The sequence below is a fragment of the Triticum dicoccoides genome, chromosome 7B (assembly GCF_002162155.2).
Source record: "Triticum dicoccoides isolate Atlit2015 ecotype Zavitan chromosome 7B, WEW_v2.0, whole genome shotgun sequence".
NCBI lineage: Eukaryota > Viridiplantae > Streptophyta > Magnoliopsida > Poales > Poaceae > Triticum > Triticum dicoccoides.
The window spans coordinates 548,562,095-548,570,794 of record NC_041393.1 but is presented as its reverse complement, the minus strand read 5'-3'; the positions used below and the strand labels follow the sequence as shown (position 1 = coordinate 548,570,794).

Below are 8,700 nucleotides of genomic sequence, written 5' to 3'. Positions count from 1 at the left end.
AATTCTATGCCACGGTTCACCTTGGGACCGATGAGGACAGGACTCTGACTTGGATGACAAATGGCAAGTTGCTGTCAGTCAAGTGGAAAGCTTTCATGCAATTGATTGGGGTGGAAGATCTAGGACTTGAGTCTTCTGTCGGCTTTCGCCCCCACCGTCGCGCCAATGCCACTCACAAGCAAGCTCTGTGGCCCTACTGCACTTTTAGGATCAACCCTGAGACGAAGAAGGAGACCTATGAGCGGCCTGCCTATCTGGATATTCTTCACCGTATCTTCAGAGAGACTCTTTTCCCTCGCATCGGGAATCTGGACCAGGTTCACTCTTATCTCGTGGACATGCTTCTCTTCTGTCAGCGGGAGAAGGTGCAGAGCACCGGAGAGTCCTAGGATATCTTTCATGTTATGTGGTCTAAGCTGGTTTCTGCTATCTCCGAGCGCAAGTGCCCGATTTATGGTCCGTTCATTATGCTGCTCATTGAGAAGGCTTGGGATCGTGTCTATCTCAAGGTGGTGCTGGAGATTAGAGAGTTGGTTTCTCACGATGTCAAGCGTCTGAGGAAGAAGGATAACTGGGGCACTCAGGCCCCTAGGACTGGAGTTCCTTCATCTGCTGCTGCCATGGAGACTGAGGAGGAGATTGGGGCTGAGGCTGAGGATGAAGATGATGACTACGTGCCTTCTGAGGCAGAGCCCTCTTGGGCCAAGAAGCTCAAGATCAAGGTGAAGAAGCTGTTTTGCATGGAGTCTCACGATCAGTACATGACTCATGTGGCTGAGAAGAAGGCCCGAGGTCGCCACAAGGAGCTCATGCGTCAGATGGGTGCTATTGTGATTAGTGGTTCTGAGGATCAGCTTACCGAGGAGGAGGAGTGGATTCAGCAGCACTGCCCTTGGACTGATTCTGATGCTGAGCACTTCCCGGCTGACGATGGTAGCGTGGATGATCCCTCTGAGATCTGATGGGTGTCCCTCGTTTGCCTTCACCTGGAGCCGTAGCAACACCCCCTCTCCTTTTTGGTGTCTCGATGCCAAAGGGGGAGAGAGTTTAGGGATTTGCGCTTTGTGTCTTCCGTCTTTTGTGTTTGTGCTTTCGCTTGTTGCTTTATTGGGTTTGTGTCAGTGAGACCTAAGTTCTGTTCTGTCAGTAAGACCTAAGCTCGAGTCATATGGTGTGAGACATATGCTACCTTCCGTTCCGTATCATTATCTATGTCTATCTAGCTTATGAGTTCCATGCTTATCCTGTTATATATATGTTGCTCTCATATCTTGCTTAGGTAGTTGGTGTCTAAAATGTAGGGGGAGCATTGATCCTGGCATCTGTGTCATGCAGTCCAAAGCACTTTTCTAGGTAGCACACATCCAGGGGGAGCCCTTCTACATTTTAGGACGGTTGTGCTTTTGCGCTTATCCTATATCTATCATATTGTGCAAATTCCGTATTGTCATCAATCCACCAAAAAGGGGGAGATTGTAAGGGCATATTTATCCCCAATATATTTTGGTGATTGATGACAATGCTTGTGCGGACTAATCGTGTGCGTTTAGTTCTTTCAGAGATTCATCCATTGGCACAAGACGATTTCCTCCCCTCGGTGTTGTAATTCAATACGGTGTAGCTCCTTCGTTTCGTTGTTGTTGGACTAGTTTCGTAGGAGTCACCGTACTATCAAGAGGGGATCCACTTTGGTAAGACTTGGGTGGAATCACACGTACGCATCCTTATCACACCCGTCGTCTTTCCTTCCGCATCTCTGGAGCTGCAGGTTTTCCCTTGCTATGCTTTGCTCTGCCCTAGCGGTAGTACCGCGACCATAGCGGTAGTACCGCCGAAGCTCCCCAGCGGTAGTACCGCTCCAAGCGGTAGTACCGCTTGGGTTTTTCGGCCGTAGTACCGTTGTGCGTCTGGGCTACTTCCGCCTTGATTCTCGAACGAAGTTTTTCGTGTCGGGTTTTGCGCCACTAAGGGAGGTAGTAGGAGCGGTAGTACCGCCCTAAGCGGTAGTACCGCTCTTCCCTAGCGGTAGTACCGCCCTGGGGTCAGGGCCCCGGGCAGCGCGGCAGTACCGCTGGGTCGAGCGGTAGTACCGCCCGGAGCGGTAGTACCGCCCTTCCCTAGCGGTAGTACCGCTCTGTGCGGGGCTGGTGAGTGGGATAACGGTTGGTTTGTTCCTCCCACTATAAAAGGGGGTCTTCTTCCCCAAAGTTGACCTACCTCTTTCCCCCAAAGCTCCATTGTTGGTCCAAGCTCCATTTTCGCCCGATCTCTCTCCCTAGCCAATCAAACTTGTTGATTTGCTCGGGATTGGTTGAGAAGGCCCAGATCTACACTTCCACCAAGAGAAATTTGATTCCCCCCACTTATCCCTAGCGGATCTTGTTACTCTTGTGTGTTGAGCACCCTACACGGTTGAGGTCACCTCGAAGCCATACTCCATTGTGATGAAGCTTCGTGGTGTTGTTGGGAGCCTCCAAGTGTTGTGGAGATAGCTCCAATCTTGTTTGTAAAGGTCCGGTTGCCGCCTTCAAGGGCTCCAATAGTGGAATCACGGCATCTCGTATTGTGTGAGGGCGTGAGGAAATTACGGTGGTCCTAGTGGCTTCTTGGGGAGCATTGTGCCTCCACACCGCTCCAACGGAGACGTACTTCCCTTTAAAAGGAAGGAACTTCGGTAACACATCCTCGTCTCCACCGGCTCCACTCTTGGTTATCTTGTCCCTTTACTTTTGCAAGCTTACTTGAGTTATATCCATTGCTTGCTTGTGTGCTTATTGTCTTTGCATCATATAGGTTGTCCACGTAGTTGCACATCTAGACAACCTATTTCATTGCAAGTTTTAATTTGTTAAAGAAAAGTCTAAAAATTGTTAGTTGCCTATTCACCCCCCCTCTAGTCAACCATATCGATCCTTTCAGACCGGAATGTCCACCTTTTGCTTTTTCAGTTAAGGCTCACTTAATCTTATTTCTCGAAACAAACCTACAATAAAACAAGGTTCAGAATTGACAGCGTCTGTTTATCTATGTCATAATACGACAACAAATCTATAGAAATCTTGAGTAGCATGCAACTTCTGCATATACCAAACAATCTGCAACCTCTAATCCTTCCTAGATAATACTCCCTCCGTCCCAAAAAAATAGTGACTCAACTTTGTACTAACTTTGACTACTAAAGTTAGAACAAAGTTGAGTCACTTATTTTGGGACGGAGAGAGTACAACATTAGATATATATTTTTGGCAAGAACTGCTTGCTGGAAACATAATTTAGCAATACATGATCTTTTATAATTGCTTCACATATGAGTATTGGAGCAATGCATGCTATTGTCATAGTCTAGACTCTAGAAAGTAATATATGCCATAGTCTAGATTCTAGAAGCACACACGAGCTCAATGTTTTTGGCTGGAAACAGAAGTACCCAATACATACACGTGCAAAATCACACAATCACGCATAGTGTCGGTCTGTACCTTGGGATTGCTATTGAAGAGAAGGATCCGTTGATGACGAGGTACTGCGCTGCCGTGGTCGCCGCCCCTTGCTTTCTTTTCTAGCAAACCAGGGTGCTGGTCGGGAGTCGAGCCACCCCTTTGTCCTTGCGCCGCCACGAGGTAATGGGGATGAGGCGGGAGTCGAGCAGCACAGATGCGGGACGAGGCGAGATGGGAGGGACCTGCCGAAGTGCGCCGCCGCTGGCTACGGAGGAAGGCGGGATGAGGCGAGCGGCGGCCTGGATCGATGACGATGCGTCGCCGCAAAAGGGGAACGGGAGAGAGCTGGGAAACCGAGGGTTACGGGAGGAGGGTGGTGAGTTAGCGAATAGTGAAGGTGATGGATTGTGTAGATGACTCGATGATTTGAAAGTACAATTACACAAGAAAATAGTGCAATTCAACAAATAAAAGAGCCCTTTCAAAAAAGAAAACGCTAGGTTTCAGCCGGCGGATTGCTCTCTCGCATCAACCACTTCCGTTGTCGTTGGATCTGATTTAAACTAACGGTGCACGTACAAGTAAACACATCGCAATAAACCAAGTTGCAAAGAGCAAACAACAACATGTCCTGGTGTCACGAGTTCTGGTGAGGACCACGCATCATACGAGAGTTGCTCCGTACAACCTCACCCTCTCCAGCGCTCTGTCTTCTAGGAGTACCTTTCTCCATTCACCCGCATCTCCTCCAAACACCGAGCTCTCCATCCATAGCATCACGCGATCGGCGTGGCTGCTGGTGCTGACCTTGTCGCGCTAGCCACTGTCATCTGCAAGACAACGCGAGCTTGGTCACCCTTAGCAACAACAGAGGGACCCATGAAACACCACTTTGCAGCTCCTCGAGACAGCTCATGTCACATCTACCAGGGACGTACCTCGACTTGATGCTACATCTGGTAGCCGGCGGCGGCGGGCGTCCTTGACGGTGAGGTCAGCCTCGTCGTGCCCCAGCAGAGGTCCTTCTCGCCGGCTGGCGTCCTCGTCCTAATCTCTTTCGCCCAGGGTTGGCGGTGAGATGTTCTATTTTTGTAAGTACATGTTGCAATTGCAACAAGGCACTTGTTGTAAAAGGGCCATGTTTCAACCTCGCAACAAATCTCACAGAAAGATTTCTTCAACAAGACTTGTGTTGCAGATTTTTTTACAACAAAACCTCTGTTGCAGAAATTACTGTAACACCACTTTGTTGCAAAAGAAGGCTGCACACATTGTAGGTTGAACGGTCATTAGCGTGTCCATCCAATACTAGTGAGGCGGCAGATCTTTTTTTATTATCCATAGGCTGACGCATAGCGCTGCCCTTAAAAAAGAAAAATAAATGTAGTTGTAAAGAGAAGTGCAATTACACCATGCACAAATAAAAGTCCATTCGCAAAAGGAGTGCAACTGCGGTAAACACAAAGAAAATGGCAAATGCAAAGAAAACAAGAAAAAAAAGGTGAAGCTAGGCACATGCCGACCTGCCCAAATTTCGGCCCGTCACCGCCCGTCCTTCGCGCGCATTGTTGTATTCCTTCCCCTTCGCCTCTTTCCTTAAAAAGCGTCTGTTCCCTCCTTTTCACCAGAAAGCGCTCGACAGCGAGCGCAACTGACCCCGTCATGGACGCGTGTCGCTCGACGCTTGAAGCACCACCGGCTCACCACCGCTCGCCGTGTCGCCACCGCCTTCGCAGAATTGGTCCATAGGTGTTCGCCAAAGGTTCCGGCACGATGCCCCCTCCCCGGTCCCAACAGCAATTGAGACGATGATTCCAGCTCACCATGTTATTCAACTCCCAGGCGCGAATATCGTAGCAAGCAGGGACGCCGATCCCAACAAAACAGGGCGTTGATTCCAGCAAAAAAGGGAGGGGGGGGGGGTGTGCATGTAGCAACAATCAAGACTCTGCCTCGTCGCCGTTGCAGGAAACCGCTCATGTAGCCTTGCCTGTCATATTTCTAACATTGCAGCTTTTCGATGGCCGGTTGTAGCATCTCGTCGGGCGCCAGGACCTTGCCTTCGCCTATCGCAACTTCTGTGTCGCCAGTCGATTGCAGCATGGGTGATGGGCCATTGTAGCATGCACGGTCGATGACCTACCAGTCACCGCTTCAGTTCCATCGTCGGCGGTGACGACACGTCATTGGGGTGCAGCGCCCCATTGCAACTTTTTGTGCCTTGATTGTAGCTTCCCCGTGTCGACCTCTCTCAGCCTCTATGACGACGCTCACCGCAGCGGCGCACACAATGATGGTGGAGGGAAATGAGTGAGGGATAGACGCCTTAAGTGTGTGGCCAATAGCCGCGGTGAAAAAGGACAAGGAGAAGGGGGGCTGTTGTGTAGGGCCCATGTGGGAGGACGTGCCTTTTAGGTGTGAGCGCGATGCCCTTAACAAGTGGGTCGACCGAAAGAAAACATTTACAAACAAAAAAATATGACTCAAACGTCACAAAATCAACAGAAATTCACTTGAAGTGATTAGCACACGATTTGAGGGATCAAAAATATGATCGTCTCATGAGCATTGTAACTTTTTCCCGTTGACTACATTAATAGTCCCCTGGATCGGATCTGCACCGTCGACCTGCCATGTCGGTTCAATCGACAGCCCAGAACCCTCTCTGCTATCACGTAATAAGTTTTCACTTTAAAACATTTTTTTAGGGAACATTAAACATTATTAGTCGCATCAGGTCGCGACGACTGACCAAAACCCTAGTCGTCATGGCAACGGAGACGGAGCCCGCCGCGCCGCCGCGCCCCCTCCTCGGCCCTCCCGTCATCCGCGGCGCGCGCCCGTCTCCCGGCTCCGCCGGGCCGCACTCGCACCCCTCCGTCGGCGTCCTCGACGCTGCCGTCGACGCGCCGTCCGCCGCGGAGATCAGGGCGGAACTCGAGCCGCGGAGGGCGCTCACGGAGAACGGCTCCGCCACGTACGCCAACTCGGGCAGCCCCTGCCTCGACTTCTTCTTCCAGGTGGTGCACTGGTGCCCGACACGCCGCCCGAGCGCGTGCGCGGCCTGCTCGCCGCTGCCTGGGCGCACGACGCGCTCACGGCGCTCAAGCTCGCCTGCAACCTGCGCGGCGTCCGCGGCACCGGCAAGTCGGACAAGGAGGGCTTCTACGCCGCCGCGCTCTGGCTGCACCAGAACCACCCCCGGACGCTCGCTGGCAACGTCGCCGCGCTCGCCGAGTTCGGCTACCTCAAGGACTTGCCCGAGCTGCTCTTCCGCCTCATCCACGGCCCTGACGCGCGCAAGCTCGCCAGGGAGAGCGCGGCCGCCGAGAAGGCGGGCAGGAAGGAGAAGGACCCCGGCAAGCCTAGGCTGGCCGATCGCAAGCAAGCCCGCGTGCTGGCCCCTGTGCCGCCAAAGCCCATGTTCGGCGCCTACCTCTCCGCGGCCCTCTCCAGTTCCGGCAAGGGCAAACCCATGGAGGTGGAGGCCGCCCCTGTCCCGGTCCAGGAGCCGCCCGGGCAGAAGCCGAAGGTGGACCAGAAGACGAAGACGGCGGCAACTAAGCTGCGGCCGTCGAAGAAGGTCCGCAAGGTGGCCAAGCTCGCCGTGCAGTCGCTGGAGACGTACTACGGCGACCGTGCTTACCGCTTCCTGTTCGACGTTGTCGCCGACTTCTTCGCCGCCCTCCTTGCGACGGACCTCGAGCAGCTGGCCCTCGACGGCAAGAAGAGGAAGATCGGGCTCGCCGCCAAGTGGTGCCCCACGCCGGGCTCGTCGTTCGACCGCACCACGCTGCTCTGCGAGGCCATCGCACGCCGCCTCTTCCCGCGGGACTCGGACCCCGAGTACGCCCAGCTCTCCGACGAGCACTACACGTACCAAACCCTCCACCGCCTCCGCCGCGAGGTGCTCGTGCCGCTGCGCAAGGTCCTGGAGCTCCCTGAAGTGTACATGAGCGCGCAGCGGTGGTTGGAGCTGCCCTACACCCGCGTGGCCTCGGTGGCCATGAGGCGCTATAAGGTCCTCTTCAAGAAGCACGACGAGGAGCGCTTCGACAAGTACCTGGAGGACGTGGAGGCCGGCAAGGCCAAGATCTCGGCCGGGGCGCTGCTGCCCCACGAGATCGCGGCGGCCGCCTACCGCGGCGAGGAGGACGAAGTGTCGGAGCTGCAGTGGCGCCGCATGGTGGACGACCTCCGCTCCAAGGGGTCGTTGTGCAATTGCATCTCAGTCTGCGACGTGTCCGGCAGCATGACCGGCACTCCCATGGAGGTGTGCATCGCGCTCGGCGTGCTCACGTCGGAGCTCAGCGAGGAGCCGTGGGCGGGCAAGGTGATCACCTTCAGCGAGAGGCCCGAGCTCCAGCTCATCAACGGCAACACCCTCCGTGAGAAGATGAGGTTTGTGCAGCGTATGGACTGGGACATGAACACCAACTTCCAGGCAGTGTTCGACCAGATCCTCCGCACGGCGGTGGAAGCCCGGCTGGCGCCGGAGAAGATGATCAGGACTGTGTTTGTGTACAGCGACATGGAGTTCGACCAGGCGTCGGGGTGCGAGGACGACGACCACGATGACTACTCTGAGGACGAGGACGAGGAGGAGGAGGAGGTGCAGCGGTCGTGGGGCACAGACTATGAAGTGATCTGCCAGAAGTTTAGGGACGCCGGGTACGGGGACGTGGTGCCGCAAATCATCTTCTGGAACCTGCGGGACTCTAAATCGACGCCGGTGACGGCGACACAGCCTGGGGTGGCCATGGTGAGCGGCTTCTCCAAGAACTTCCTCAAGATCTTCCTGAAGAAGGACGGCGTGGTGAACCCCGAGGCCATTATGATGGAGGCCATCTCCGGCGATGAGTACCAGAAGCTGGCTGTGTTCGACTAGATCGATCATCAAATTTGCTCGCCTCTGTTTGCAAGGTATTTTTCGCCCTAACGTGCTACCAAATGCACGGCCTCGCCAGGCAGGGCAAATTAAGGAGTACGCTAGGTGTGTTTGATTTTTAGAATTGTGGTGAACAGCCAGTTCGTTGACTTTGATCGTCTGCAGAATTCGAAACCAAATCGTGCCTGAAAGTTTGTTCTGGAACATGCTGCTTGAGTTGGTGATCGTTCTTGGGTAGATTTATCCCATCTACTGATGAATCATCCTTTGGAGTGCATGAATCATATGGATTTCTAAATCCCGAACAGTATGCAGTCGTGGAGTTTGATTAGCGTGTTCCGTGAATCCGTACCAAAACCATCCTTATAACTG

The 8,700-nt window shown here is 53.6% G+C and overlaps 1 pseudogene; it reads left to right on the top strand.

Moving 5' to 3' along the window:
- The first annotated feature begins 6,208 nt into the window (after positions 1-6,208).
- On the top strand, positions 6,209-8,370 carry LOC119339100 (annotated as a pseudogene).
- Positions 8,371-8,700: the final 330 nt, after the last annotated feature.